This window comes from Pogona vitticeps, chromosome 2 (assembly GCF_051106095.1).
Source record: "Pogona vitticeps strain Pit_001003342236 chromosome 2, PviZW2.1, whole genome shotgun sequence".
Classification (NCBI taxonomy): domain Eukaryota; kingdom Metazoa; phylum Chordata; class Lepidosauria; order Squamata; family Agamidae; genus Pogona; species Pogona vitticeps.
In genome coordinates, this window is record NC_135784.1 from 167,202,678 (window position 1) to 167,215,861 (window position 13,184).

The 13,184-nt window shown below is 43.1% G+C and overlaps 1 long non-coding RNA gene across 1 annotated transcript in view; it reads left to right on the forward strand.

The window, feature by feature from the left end:
* The first annotated feature begins 996 nt into the window (after nt 1-996).
* Nucleotides 997-13,184, forward strand: part of LOC110074446 (uncharacterized) — an 84,177-nt gene continuing 71,989 nt past the window's right edge. The window contains exon 1 of the long non-coding RNA XR_012084036.2: nt 997-4,538. This is a non-coding gene — a long non-coding RNA (uncharacterized LOC110074446). The remainder of the gene's footprint in view (nt 4,539-13,184) is intronic.

The window sequence follows — 13,184 nt, forward strand, 5'->3', positions numbered from 1 at the left end:
GCTTATTTTCAAAATACCGGGGGTGGGCGGGCAAGTGGGGGCGTGGAAAGCCAGGGGGAAGGGGGTCCTTCCACCTCTTCCCCTCCCATCCAAAATTATAACATAAAATATACAAAAGCCTGACATTTTAAAGGTTTTTATCTTTGCCTGCCTGACGGAGGACATTAGGCTAAAAAGGAGGACATGTCCTCCTTTTGCCTGACATCTGGCAACCCTATAAGCAATAGGCCTTGCCCACAGAGAGGTATTCTTTTCCCCAGGCCTTGCTCTGCTGTTGCCATGTTTTGTGCAAGAACAGATTTCAGCAGTGTTTGTGGCCTTGCTCCAAAGGGCATGATGGACCTAAGTACATGCACTCAATCACCCTTGACGTTTGGAGGCACCAGTGTTGAACAAATACAGCAGACATGCAAGGATCTTCATGCTCAGCCAGAGAGTCCCGGGTGCAAGGTGGGAATAGATAGAGGTGGGCACCCAGGCTTTACAACCACATCACACACAAATAAATCAGTCGTTCTCCTCCTTTAATGCCATTTGCCTAGAGATTTGTCTCTCCTTCTGGAGAACTGAAAAAGTACAACAGCTCCCTGAGAATCCAGCTGGCACCCCTAAGATCTGGCAACCTTAGACACATGGTTCTTAGCTAGAGATAGGCACAACCTGCCAGTTTGGTGGTTCGCACCAGTTCATTTATCAACTGAATAGGTTTTGCCGCTTAACAGCCCTGCCCCCTGCAGTGGGCATCCATTTGGAGGAAGTGGCTGGAAGAAGTGGGGCAGGGAAGCCAGGGTACTGCCTCTGAGTGGGTGCCCATGGGAGGAGGTGGGACTAGGAAGCCCCGGACACCTGTTTGGCCTATAAACAAACTGACACAAACCAGCAGTTTGTGCCCAACTCTAGTCTTAGTTTAGGAGACTGCAAACTAAACAGGACTCCACAGTTGTAAGGCTGTAGCAAAAATGGTGAACTCAGTACTAGGCTGCAGCAATAGGAGTACAGTGTCCAGATCTATGGAAGCGATAGTACCACCCCATTCGACTTTGATATGTCCTCAGCTGCAATAGTGTGTCCAGTTCTGGGCGCCAAGAAGACCAACAAACTGGAAAGTATCTACAGAAGGGTGAGCCTGGATGGGAAAAGGTCTGAAAACCAAACTTTGTGAAGAATGGCTCAGAGAACTGGATATGTCTAGCCTGGAGAAGAGAAGAATGTGAGAGGCAGTATGATAGCCATCTCCTATGCTTCTGTGATTCTAAAATCGGAATACCATTCAGATTTGGTCTTAGACCCTAGTGACATATTATTATCATAAAGATCTTTTCTGGTTCCTTTATAGCTGCCCTTCTACATCTTATTTTTTGTCCATCCTCTCCATTTGGATTGACAATTGAATCAAGGTACAGAAAATCTTCAACAGCTTCTATTTCTTTATTGATTTGCAACATTAAGGTTATATAAAGCTTCAGTAGTCATTATTTTCATCTTTTTCATGCAATCCTACTTTTCCACTTTCTTCTTTAACCTTTTTCATTATCTTTGCTGCTGTTTATGTTGATGTTCTTTGAGTTCACAGAGGGGAGACTTCTGTTGACTAAGATGGAGGACAAAAAAGGGCTGCTTTTTTGGTTCCTAATGAGACTCTGGACTTTATTGGATGATATCTATCACTATTATCATTTAAAGGGGCCAAGCTCTTTGTTTCTAGCAACCCTATGGCATTACTTCCTGTAACAGCTTGCAGAGAACAAGGACTTAATATCTTGCCGTCTCTGCTTCTCCCCTTCTACTCCCCCACCCCACACAGTGCTTGCTTTTTACATCCACCTGAAGGAAGTTCTTTCTAACATGTGCACAGTCTGTGCTTCTCCACAGTTTTCTTTGCACCTTTTTTTGTTGTCTGAGTAAAGGTATCACTTTAGTAAGCATTTTGGAATGTGTTTCAAAAGGATCTTATATAGTGGCCAATCTGTGTGTTAAGTCTAGGTGAGTGGTTTTCTGCTGCAGCAAACGGACATCACACCAGAGCTTGGGCATTAATAGTTGTAAATGACTCATTTTGGTAAATAGTTCCTTTTTTCCAATTGTGAAAGTGTCATTACATTATATTATATTATGAGAGTAATTTAATGAGAGTACAGTAGTGTCTTTTCTGGGAACCCATTGGGAATCCAGTGTGGTATAGTGGATAGAGTGACAGACTAGGACTTTGGAGAATAGGGTTTGAATCCACACTTAGTCATAGAAACTCAATGGGATGGTGGTGGAACTAGTAAAAATATTCCTTAAATATATGTAATTTACCCTGAAAACCCTGTTAGAGTTGTCATAAGTTGGTATTTTCTGGTGTAACTGGTATTATAGTTGTTTTTATATGAGGTACAGCTTCACCAAGACTGTGACTATATAGTGAGGGAAATGCACATTCACTCACTGTGAAGTTGCACCAGGGAGTCTGAGTCTGTTCTACTTAAGTAACCGCATTTAAACTGAACCTCTTCCAGTTTTACTTACAGCCATTTAGGTGGTTGTAGTTAGAGTACACAAGTCACAACTCCCATAATCAGAGCTTGGGATGTTACATTATTGCATTGTCATTATAATTGCTCTGATCACACAGGTAATTCAGTGTGTTGTGGATTATTAGTGCATTGCAGGGTAATGCTCTCTGGTTCCATCTAGTGGCCAATTCTGTTATTGCACATTGCAAATATTTATAAAAGTGCAAGCAATAAAAACAAAGAATACTTCCCTTGAAACTTAGCATTGGTGAAAGAATGGCAAAATTACTTTCCTGTTAAACTGCCTCTAGAAATGCATGTTATGCACTTTAAAATTAATTTTTGAAAGTATGTGCATGCTCCTTGTTGTATCTAAGTAATTTAGGAGTTACTTGTTACAAGTAAAAATTAACTATAGTTCCTATCTGTTACCAAAAAGTGAAAAGTTACATGTAATGGTTACTTGTCATCATTTACTTTCAAGCTGTGCCCCTACCTGTGGCAGAATCTTTTTGTGACTGCTCAAAATTTACTTTTTTTATGTGTGTTTACTTTTTTTTAGAGCCAGTGTGGTCTAGTGCAGGAGTCTCCAACCCCCAGTCCGCAACCTGGCAGTGGTCTGTGGCCTAGGCAGGACCGGGTCGCAGACACTGATCTCCTGCCCCCCTGTGAGCGCCCCCGTGTGAGAGTGCCATGCCCCTGCATGCACAGACACTCCCCCCAACTGGTCCATGGTTGAGGGCCACGGATATAGTGGACAAAGTTTTGGACTAGGACTCAGGAGACCTGGGTTCAAATCCCTGCTCAGCCATGGAAACTCTCTGAGGGTGGTACTGGTAGGACATCCCAGACTGAAGGACACATAATAATGGGCTCAAGCTACAGGATGCCAGATTTAGGCTGAATATCAGGATAAACATCTTAACTGTTACCACTGTACAACTATAGAACCAATTACCTCAGGACGTGGTCGACTAAAACCCAAATCTCTCAAGCAAGTGTAGCAGCTTCTTCTGATTCCAGCCAGAGACGACAGAGACCCTTTTTAGCTTCTTTCCACCTTTCCTCCATTCATCTTAGAAAGATAAAGCTAGTTCTTGAGAGGCAGTGTAGACTCCCTCTGCACTACAGGAAAACTCAACTTCCCATTTTCAGTTTCACCACTAAGGGGAATCTAGGCAGGGCATAAAACTCTTTTTACAACACTGATTGTTACTGGTCTTTGCAGTCAGCTTTCCAGCCATCACAATGACGCACTGCCATGGTCCGATTCTCCCAGGCCTGCTCCTGTGCGTGTCACAGAAGCTTAATAAATAGTAGCACTTAGCAGAAGGGAGTAGGGAGCTTTACAAATCCGGGTGAAAGCCTGAAGATTGGCTAATATTGTCTTATCTAAATGTTGTTCAAGTTATAACTGCAATGATTCCGAAAAGCTGGTCTCCTTTTTCCTTTCAAAATATCAAGAAAACAAATCCACACAACACAGTTCCCCAGTAAGATGACCTGCCCTTTTACTTCTCCAGCTCCTATGTCTTTAAAAGCACCTGAGTGATGAAACACAGCAACTGAAGCTTCCTCCCTTCATTTCATCCTCCCTGCAGGGAAAGCGTCGTATTCTTCATTCTTGTTCTGCCCACGGCTGCTAAAGGCATGGGAGTGGAGCCAGTTAAAAAACAGACAACCGTCACGATCTCTTTCTTTCCTTTCCCTTTCCCTGGCCTATCAAAACTCCCCTGCATATGAAATATGCAGCAATGATATATTACCCCACTAACCCTAGAGTTTGATCCTAAATCTAGTGTTGCTGCTATCACATTTGGAACGCTGGTTGGCAACTTGTGGCCCTCCAGCTCTTGTCCGACCATCAAACCTAGTCAACCTAACAGATGATAAAGGACGACGGGAGTCGCCATCCAGCCACCTGTGGAGGGCTACAAGCTGTCGTGTTCACCATTGGTTGGGAACCAATTTGAAGATTCCTCTCTTATCATCTGGAGAGGCCCCAAGGCTCCCTGGCAGTAGCAAAAGATCTGTGGAAAGGTATGCACACACGTTTGAGACTTAAAACCTCTGACCCCGAGTTCCCCTTTCCTTTGTGGGGCTTAATATGTGGATCTTGGATGGATTTATTGCAGGGTGGTAAGAAAACACAGGAAAATATTATAGCCTTGCTGAAACATTGTTGGCAGCTGTGTCAGGCTTTGGCACCCATACATTCTGTGAAACGGATGTTGGAAAAATCTGAAGTGCACGTAGGGAGGCGTCCGAAGGATGATTTGAGGGCTTGGAAAAGCCATACAGAGATGGGGCCTCAGGATTGCAATCCTTTCAGCTTGTCAAAAGGGATGATATGATTGCAGGGTATAATTTACTTTTATAGGGAGACCAGACGGGGTGCCAAAAACCTTTATAGTAGAGCAAAAAGATCCATACTTCTCAACACGTTGATTTTGAAGCTAGGCAAACTAATCTTTCTAACTACTGGAGAGGGTATGTGTGTTTGGTGAAACACTGTTGCAGATTTCTGTGGATGTGGGGGGTCAGCATTCTTCATTTTCCGCACGCTTTGTTCATGGAGAAAAATGCAAGCCTATTTATATGCTAATACAAAAGAAAACAATATAAAATTGCATTTCTTAATTACCCATTTTGATGTCTCATCTGGTGTAGCAGGACCCAGCTTTGAAACCTGTCTGGCACTTGTGTTGTTTGCAACTTGGACTTTGGACTCGCTCAGTGTTAGCCCTCCCTTGCGTTCCAGACAAGTTTTGTGTTGAGCACCCCATGTTTTATGTCTTTCTGTCTGTTCTTCACTTTTGCAACAACAATAATAGTAATCACAAACTCTTCACAAAACAATTGTAAAATTGCTCTAGGGAATTAAAGAAAAATTTGTTGATGGGGTCATGGACACTGACCAGTCCCCTCCTTCCCCAGGGTTGTGGCTTTTTTTCAACATACTTGTGACTTACATGATTATTATTATTTGTTTTTTTTCCCAGGGACATAAAAATATATGTGTTTTTTAAGGGCAAAAGGACATACAAACCACTTTTGCTCACAGCTTGGAAACATTACAGCCAATTCATTATTATTGATTAAGAATTTCATTCATTAATATTAATCATTTTAGCAAACCTTTTCAAATGTTTGTGGCATTAATAGTTAATAACGCATCATGAACATGTTATTTTGCATGTTGAACAAGCTGTGAGAGTGAACAAAAATGGCCAAAAAAAGAGTAAGGAGCATCCTAATTCAACTACCCAAAATAGCAGTTTGAAATAACATGAAACATTAAATCTCAACTTAAACAGTGGCTTTCAAATCTGTTAAAATTGTCAGCCAATATGAAGTTAATCAGTTAATGTTTAACAAATAATTTCCAAGCTCTGCTTCCCCTGTGCTTAAAACACTGGTGCTGTTTTCTCTTCCTGAGAAATAACCATGTGGCTTGATAGAAGCTAGTACATGTGTCACATAGGCTAGTGATTTTCCAGCTGGAGCTTGGGAAAGTCTAGCAGTTGCATGCCAAAAAATTAACTTTTCTGAACTCTTATGGCTCCAGTGACTGACTAGCCAAGGAGCACACAAGTAATTTAGCCTGTTAGGTGTTTTTTGTTAGTCTGTGTTTTTTTTAAACATTCCTGTCCAATCCATCCACCTGAGGGGAAAGCAAGGCAGCACATATGCTTCCTTTCCTGTCTTCCCAACAACAAAGCAGTGACAGAAGTAACTAGCTTATTGGGCTTCATCACTGATTGAGGATTTGAACCTGGGTCTCCCTAGACCAACACACTAACTGTCCCCCTGTACTGAATCTCTCATGGCATCTGAACAGAAGAACAGAGCAAATATTTGCCCCTTCTAGAAAGGAAGACACTCTTCCCTGTGATCTCACCCACAGGCACCATAGAGAACCACCTCAGCTGCTTCTGAATGTTGACGTCAACTACTGTGTTGGTTACTGGGTTTCAGGAGCAGCAGTGTAGCTCACAGTGGGGGTGTTCAGGGGGTCCTGGGCAACACCCAGTCCTGGGAAGTTGCCCACCCCATTCTAACCACATAAACAGAGGGAGGCAGTGCACTTTTAACCCTGTCCTGCACCTCCCAAACACACATTAGCCTGTTCGAGGATATTGTCCTATTGTCACGGTACAAATAAGAGCTGTTGAAGTAATAGTTGTTCTCCACCACATAGTAGCAGTTTTGTGTCATGGCTGCATCCTATGGCATCCTGGGATTTGCAGTTCAGAGGCGGACTTAAGATTCTCTTCCGGAGGGTTCTTGTGCTCTCCCTTGAACGACAGCCCAGAATTCTAACCATGGCACCAAACTTCAAATCACAGAATTCCATAGGAGGAAGCCCAGTTTGTTAAAGGGAAACCGAACAGGTATAACTACACTCTCCAATTTACTTGTTTGTTTCAGTTTTGCACAAGACAAAGGCAAGTATTTTGTTCTTCACCTCAAGCAAGAGAACTTCTCAGGCCTGTTGGGTTTCAAAGTGGGCTAACTATTTCACCACTTTCAGTGGATAAGGTAATGGTAGCAGGTAGCCATATTAGTCTGTTGCAGCAATTTATCGCAGAAATAGTGAGGTGGCACCTAGAAGACTAATCTTCATAAGCTCCAGATGAATGGAGTGGTTGTGTCGGTTCACATTGTTTCATTCATCTGAAGAAGCATGCTTAGACACATGAAAGCTTATGAAAAAGAGAAACAAAAACTAGTTAGTCATACTGTATATACGTCAGTGAACGCCTCACTGAACTGCTGAAAGGGAGCAGAAAACCAAAATCCCTTACACCACTATGAAACCTGCACCCCTGAATTTTCCATTCTTTTTGGCAATAATGCAGCACTTGTACACCATTTGATTTTTGCACTGTGGCACTTTGAAAACAGTGGGTGAGGGGGAAGGAAAAAATAAAAAATAGGTGGCATCAGTGACAGCAATGGCTGTGCAAAGAGAAATGTCAAGAGCTGGTGGTAGGGCAGGGGATCAGGAAGGCCGGGCAGGAAAGGAGGTGCTAAGACGTTTCAGCGCTGGCCACTCTCAGCAGTGCAGGTAAAGAGGTCAAGTGGTAGAGGCACAGGGATAAAGGGGCAAGGAGGGATATAGCACAACACAAGGCCCAGTAATCACTGGTAAAAAATAAAAATAAAACCAGAAGATAATAGTGATCGGAAGAAATGTCCCTGTTGGAGCAGCCTTCAAACAAACAAACAAAATCTGCCCAAGGTAGCCCCTGGGATTCAGAGTCCTTAGCAAGAAGTAGAGGCCTGTGAGCCAGGAACTGGAAGATGAGAAAGAGAGAGGACAGAGTAACATGCTTGCAATAGAGCTTCTTCCTCCCCTCCCGGTCATGGATGTGAGAGATGGCTCCTCTTTTAGATACAGAAGGTGATTCCTGATCTGGTGGGAGGCCTGTAGCTAAGAGAGTGGCTTGATTTACAAAGTGGCAGCCGAGGCTGTTATCATGACGGATTCACCGTGTCGCTGCCCTCTGGGCCATGCTCAGCGTCAGCCACTTAGTGAGACGTTTCCATTAACATCCATCCCCATCAGGATGACTCTTTAATCTTCTTACATCAGCACTTCCTTATCCTGGGTGGCTTTTAAAGAGACAGAGACCTTTAAGGGGCCTCCCAGTGATGGCTGGTCTGGTCTGAATTGTCCTAGCCCCACCTGAGGCCAGTTTTCCAATCTCAGACTGGATGGCCATACGTGGAAAGCACACAATTGAAACAGAAATGTTGAATGGCTATCACAAGGCATTTACATAACATGTTGTTAAATGTATGAAAAAGAAAGGCATATAAGGGGACGGGGTGAAAAAGTAGGTGATGCTCCCCACCCAGGAGACAGTGTGGATGAGCACAGAGGCTTTGTTGGCCATGATTTATCATCATAGGGACACAATCCAGACCAAGCTTAGCCATTTCAAATATAATTCATTTACACACAACAGGATGATAAGCACAGACTTCGGAATCAAGGCAGTGGTAAGTGGTAGCTCCAGGCCTAGTCAACCTCAGTGGTGTGACTGAAACGTTACAAACACAGACCTTATGAAAAAGATCTTTCATAAAACTGCATTTATTAGGTAGAGGACACCTTGGATTCCTTCAGATTAATGGTGGATGTTTATGTCTCAGAACTATAATGCCTAGAATTCCCTTAGGCAGCTGTGTTGCCTGGAGAACCTTGGGAATTATAGTTCCAAACCAGAATTATGCAAAATGTTATTCCAGATAAATTTGAACTACAACTCCCATCATCCCTATCATTGGCTGTGTGGGATAAGGATAATGGGAGCTGTATTCCCCCCAACTCCATTTGGGTGGGCAACCATTCTCTATGTATTAGAGTCTTCCAAGGCAAATGTACTTTATTTTTATTGCTCAGTTGGTAAATGTGCCATTATTACTCCATAGGAACCTGAAATGTTACTTATTTTCCCATGACTTCCCTCTTGAGCCTCTAGACACACTATTTGGTGAACGGATTGATCCCTCTCTCTCATCAACCCCATTGCATTTCAGTCTCATGTCTAATATGGCTACAAAAGGGACTCAAGCATTTACTGGCTCATTCTTACATTCAGAAAATGGTTAAATCTACAGACTATCACATAGTCTAGGTGTGTGTGCCTCTCTCCAATATTGTTGTGCCAAAATACAACCCCAAGAAAAGGTTGCTTTCGTAAAAATCACGTGTGTCTAATAACATCCCTAAGTTTATTCGGGGCATCACTGAAGATTAAAATGCACTGAGCCTTTTTTTTTTTTTTAAAGCAGAGTCATATCCTGTGGAGGCCAAAGGATCCTGCCCTTGCCCTCCTCTGAGCGCAAGCCAAGATGTGAGGACGAACAAAAACTGCAATCTCTCTCACACACACACCCCGGAGCACTTATGAAATCATGTCACATAACATCAGCATCCAGCATATTTCCTTGTCCACTACTCTGACAGCAGCCAATAATGCGAAACAAAGGGAAGACGCGACATAATCCAGTGTCATCCTGGGCATTTCAAGTAAAGTGCTTTACACGGGGAGGAGGGGGGAACTCTGCACAAAATTGCCTCCTTCCCCCACTTTTATTTGGAGGGGGGCTTTTTATAATTTTATAATAGCTCCATGCTCATCTCCATATCTAGCTGCAACATGAACATTAAGAAGACAGAGAGATATTGGACACTTTATTCAGAAAGCTGAGGAAAGCTAGCACTGGGTTCTAAACCTAACTCTTCTTGCTTGCTGCTGTTAGGCACTTAATAATGAAAACACAATGATGCAGAATAAAAACAAACAGGGTGGTACCCAGTAAGGAAAAAAAAACACTAAAGGAGTTGGCCCAAACGTCCACTTGTTTCCATAACATTCAGGAACCAGTTATATTTTGGGGAAAATATGGCTGACTGAATGGGCCCTGAATCACTCTTTCTAACAGTGAACTGAAAAAGAATGAGGTCTGTGTCTATGCTGGTGAATCCCAAGTCACCTAAAATATGACTTGGAACGGGGAATGGACATCCCCCGCTCATGGCCCAATGAAGAAGGGACATGCTCAAGGGCCACAGAATGTGTTGCAGAGTTCTGATTTTCTGGTAAAAGTCCTTTTCAGAGTGATCCACAGAAGATAAGAGCTACAAGTTTCCCAGAATCCATCCCTTTCTCATTAACTGACACTTAAGATCTCAGTAACTCACTCTGAGATACTTGTAGGAGACAGAATTAAAAAAAAACCCATTCCTTTACTTACAATTGCTTGAAACTGCAGACTTGTATATGCTGCTTTTTAACTTCACATATATGTGCCAATCAAACTACAACTCCTGATATCAACCAACTAAAAACAGACGGGAAAGATACTCGGCAGAGAGGTGGAGCTTTTTTTGAAAACGAAAGCTGGAAGGAATTGCCCATGGGGTCACGAAGAGTCGGACACGACTAAAGGATTAAGCAACAACAAAGACAGACCTTCGCCCTAGCCCAGAAAAATTCATCCCAGTCTCTCAAACCACAGAGAGCATGTGAGGTTGCAAATAAAACTCCAACAGAATGTTCATTGTATGTTGAGGAATGGCAGAAGAATGGGGGCAGGGGAAACCGAGTATCATCCACGGAGAAGGTGCCAATTGGCGGGAATGCTGAGCAGCGGCACTTTGAATGACAACATCTGTAACACACAGTATAGCTTTGTAGATCAATAGGGAGAGCCCCAGACTATGGGGCCAGGGAAGCAATATTTTTTCTCAAAATATGAGAAGCCATGTCATAAAAGCATTACTACCTCCTAAACATGTTTTGAAGTATTTGGTGTATGTAAACAAACAAAGAAACAAACCGAAAACCTGGCAAACCAAAGTAACCATACAATACCGACAACAATCAGAGATGGCCTGGAAAAAACTGTTTGAGCATGGCATGGACAATGTGGCCATAACTACAGTACCTACCAATTTAACATCCATACAAGAGTTACGAGGGACGTGGTGGCACTGCGGGCTAAACCACAGAAGCCTGTGCTGCAGGGTCAGAAGACCAGCAGTCGTAAGATCGAATCCACGCGATGGAGTGAGCGCCCGTCACTTGTCCCGGCTCCCACCAACCTAGCGGTTCGAAAGCATGCAAATGCGAGTAGATAAATAGGGACTACCTCGGTGGGAAGGTAACAGCGTTCCGTGTCTAAGTCGCATTGGCCATGTGACCACGGAAGATTGTCTTCGGACAAAACGCTGACTCTATGGCTTGGAAACGGGAATGAGCACCACCCGCTAGAGTCGAACACGACTGGACAAAAATTGTCAAGGGGAACCTTTACCTTTATTATTATTATTATTATTTATTGTATTTATACCCCGCCTATCTAGTCATTTCGACCACTCTAGGTGGCTTTACCTTACAAGAGTTACCATCTTCTTCTGTGGAAGGACTTGGGTTCAGAGTGTCAATAATGGATGGACATTCCAGTGTTTCAGATACTGTACTGAGTTAATCATCCGTCTTGCCCCACCATTCACAAGGCTTCAGGAGGACCATCTGGTTCCCTCTCCTACAGATAATTGATTAGTTAGTTTGACTGGTTAACATCAGAAAGTAAGTGAAGCTTTGATCTGCTGATGGGTCTCCTCTGCATATACAGAACAGCTACCGTCTGTCTGGAAACCGCTGGGAAGGGCTGGGCTGTTGGAGTTTAAAAATGAATATTGCCAAGACTTTATTGGACAATAAATCAGGATGGCAGAAACTTAGTACCGTGAAGAGGACCCTAACAAGGCAAAACCTCATGCCTTTGGTTTCTCCATCCCTACAAGTTTGAAAACTCTTGTGCATTCACACAAAACTGTCTCTCTGAAATCCTGTTGAGTGGTTTGTGCCATGGGTCATCAGCGTGTGCAATTGCTCGCTGTTCATGTGCAGGGCTAAAAGGGGCAGGGGGCACATATGAACCTGCCTCAAATGCCATTGCTCACACAGCAACATTACACACTTGGACATGTGGAGCACAAAGTTCTGTGGCACTGTTGGGTGTATGCTTATATCGAGTGGCTGTGCCCTTGTGCATGCCCACATCCACATGTGTGCACACCCACATTTCCATTTTAGTGCCAGAGATGAGAAGGTGAACGGAGGCCAACACTGCATGTTTGTGTGCAGTACATATCATGGTACAAAGCTGACAGATATTTAACATACATTCTGGACTGGTGCAGGTTGAAGATTACTTTGGATCCTGGTGGATCTCCAAAGTGATCTGCACTAGATCTGCAAAGATTTCCAACTCCCAGTTGCCTGCTATACCATACAATAATGGAGAAGTCACACCATCACCTACTCCCCAGATAAGGTTGCTGAAGAAGGCACTGTAAGGGGAAAATCAAGACTGGATGTTTGTGTGGAAGGACACATATGATAGGTATTTGTGCAAATTCCAGGGCTGAGCATATCCTCACCCCCATCACTGATTTTGAAGCATCTGCCTGCCTTCCTGAACCCCAGCTTCCTGTCTGCCCCTTGTTGGTGGACCTCAAGCCTTGGGTAAAAACAAATGCAACCCTTACAAGCCTGAAGTCTGCCTGTCCTTGTTGTAAACTACAGTGGGGTCTCTACTTAAGAACAATCCAACTTAAGAACAGCTCCATTTGCTAAATTTTGCTTCTACTTGAGAACAGAAATCCAAGATAAGAACAGGAAAAAAAACCTTTCCTGCTCTTTTTTTAACCTTAGGTCATCTAAGGTTAAAAAAAAATTCTCTCCCTAGTGGTAGAGTACGTATTAACCAGCTTTGCATTAGTTCCTATGGGAACTAATGCTTCAATGTACGAACGCACCTCTACATAACAAAAAAACAGCCAGAACGGATTAATTGGTTTTCAGTCCATTCCTATGGGAAATTTTGCTTCAACTTAAGAATGTTTCAACTTAAGAACACCATTCCAAAACGGATTAAGTTCTTAAGTAGAGGTTCCACTGTAGTTTCTATGGATGGAAAAGAGCAGATACAGATTAAATGGTTTTCAATGCATTCCTATGGGAAATGCAGATTCAACATAAGAACTTTTCAACTTGAGAACCACCTTCCAATACGGATTAAGTTCTTAAGTAGAGACCCCACTGTATAAAGAGATTTGTGAAATCATGTTGACAGGTAGTTGGATGAAAACTCAATCCCTTC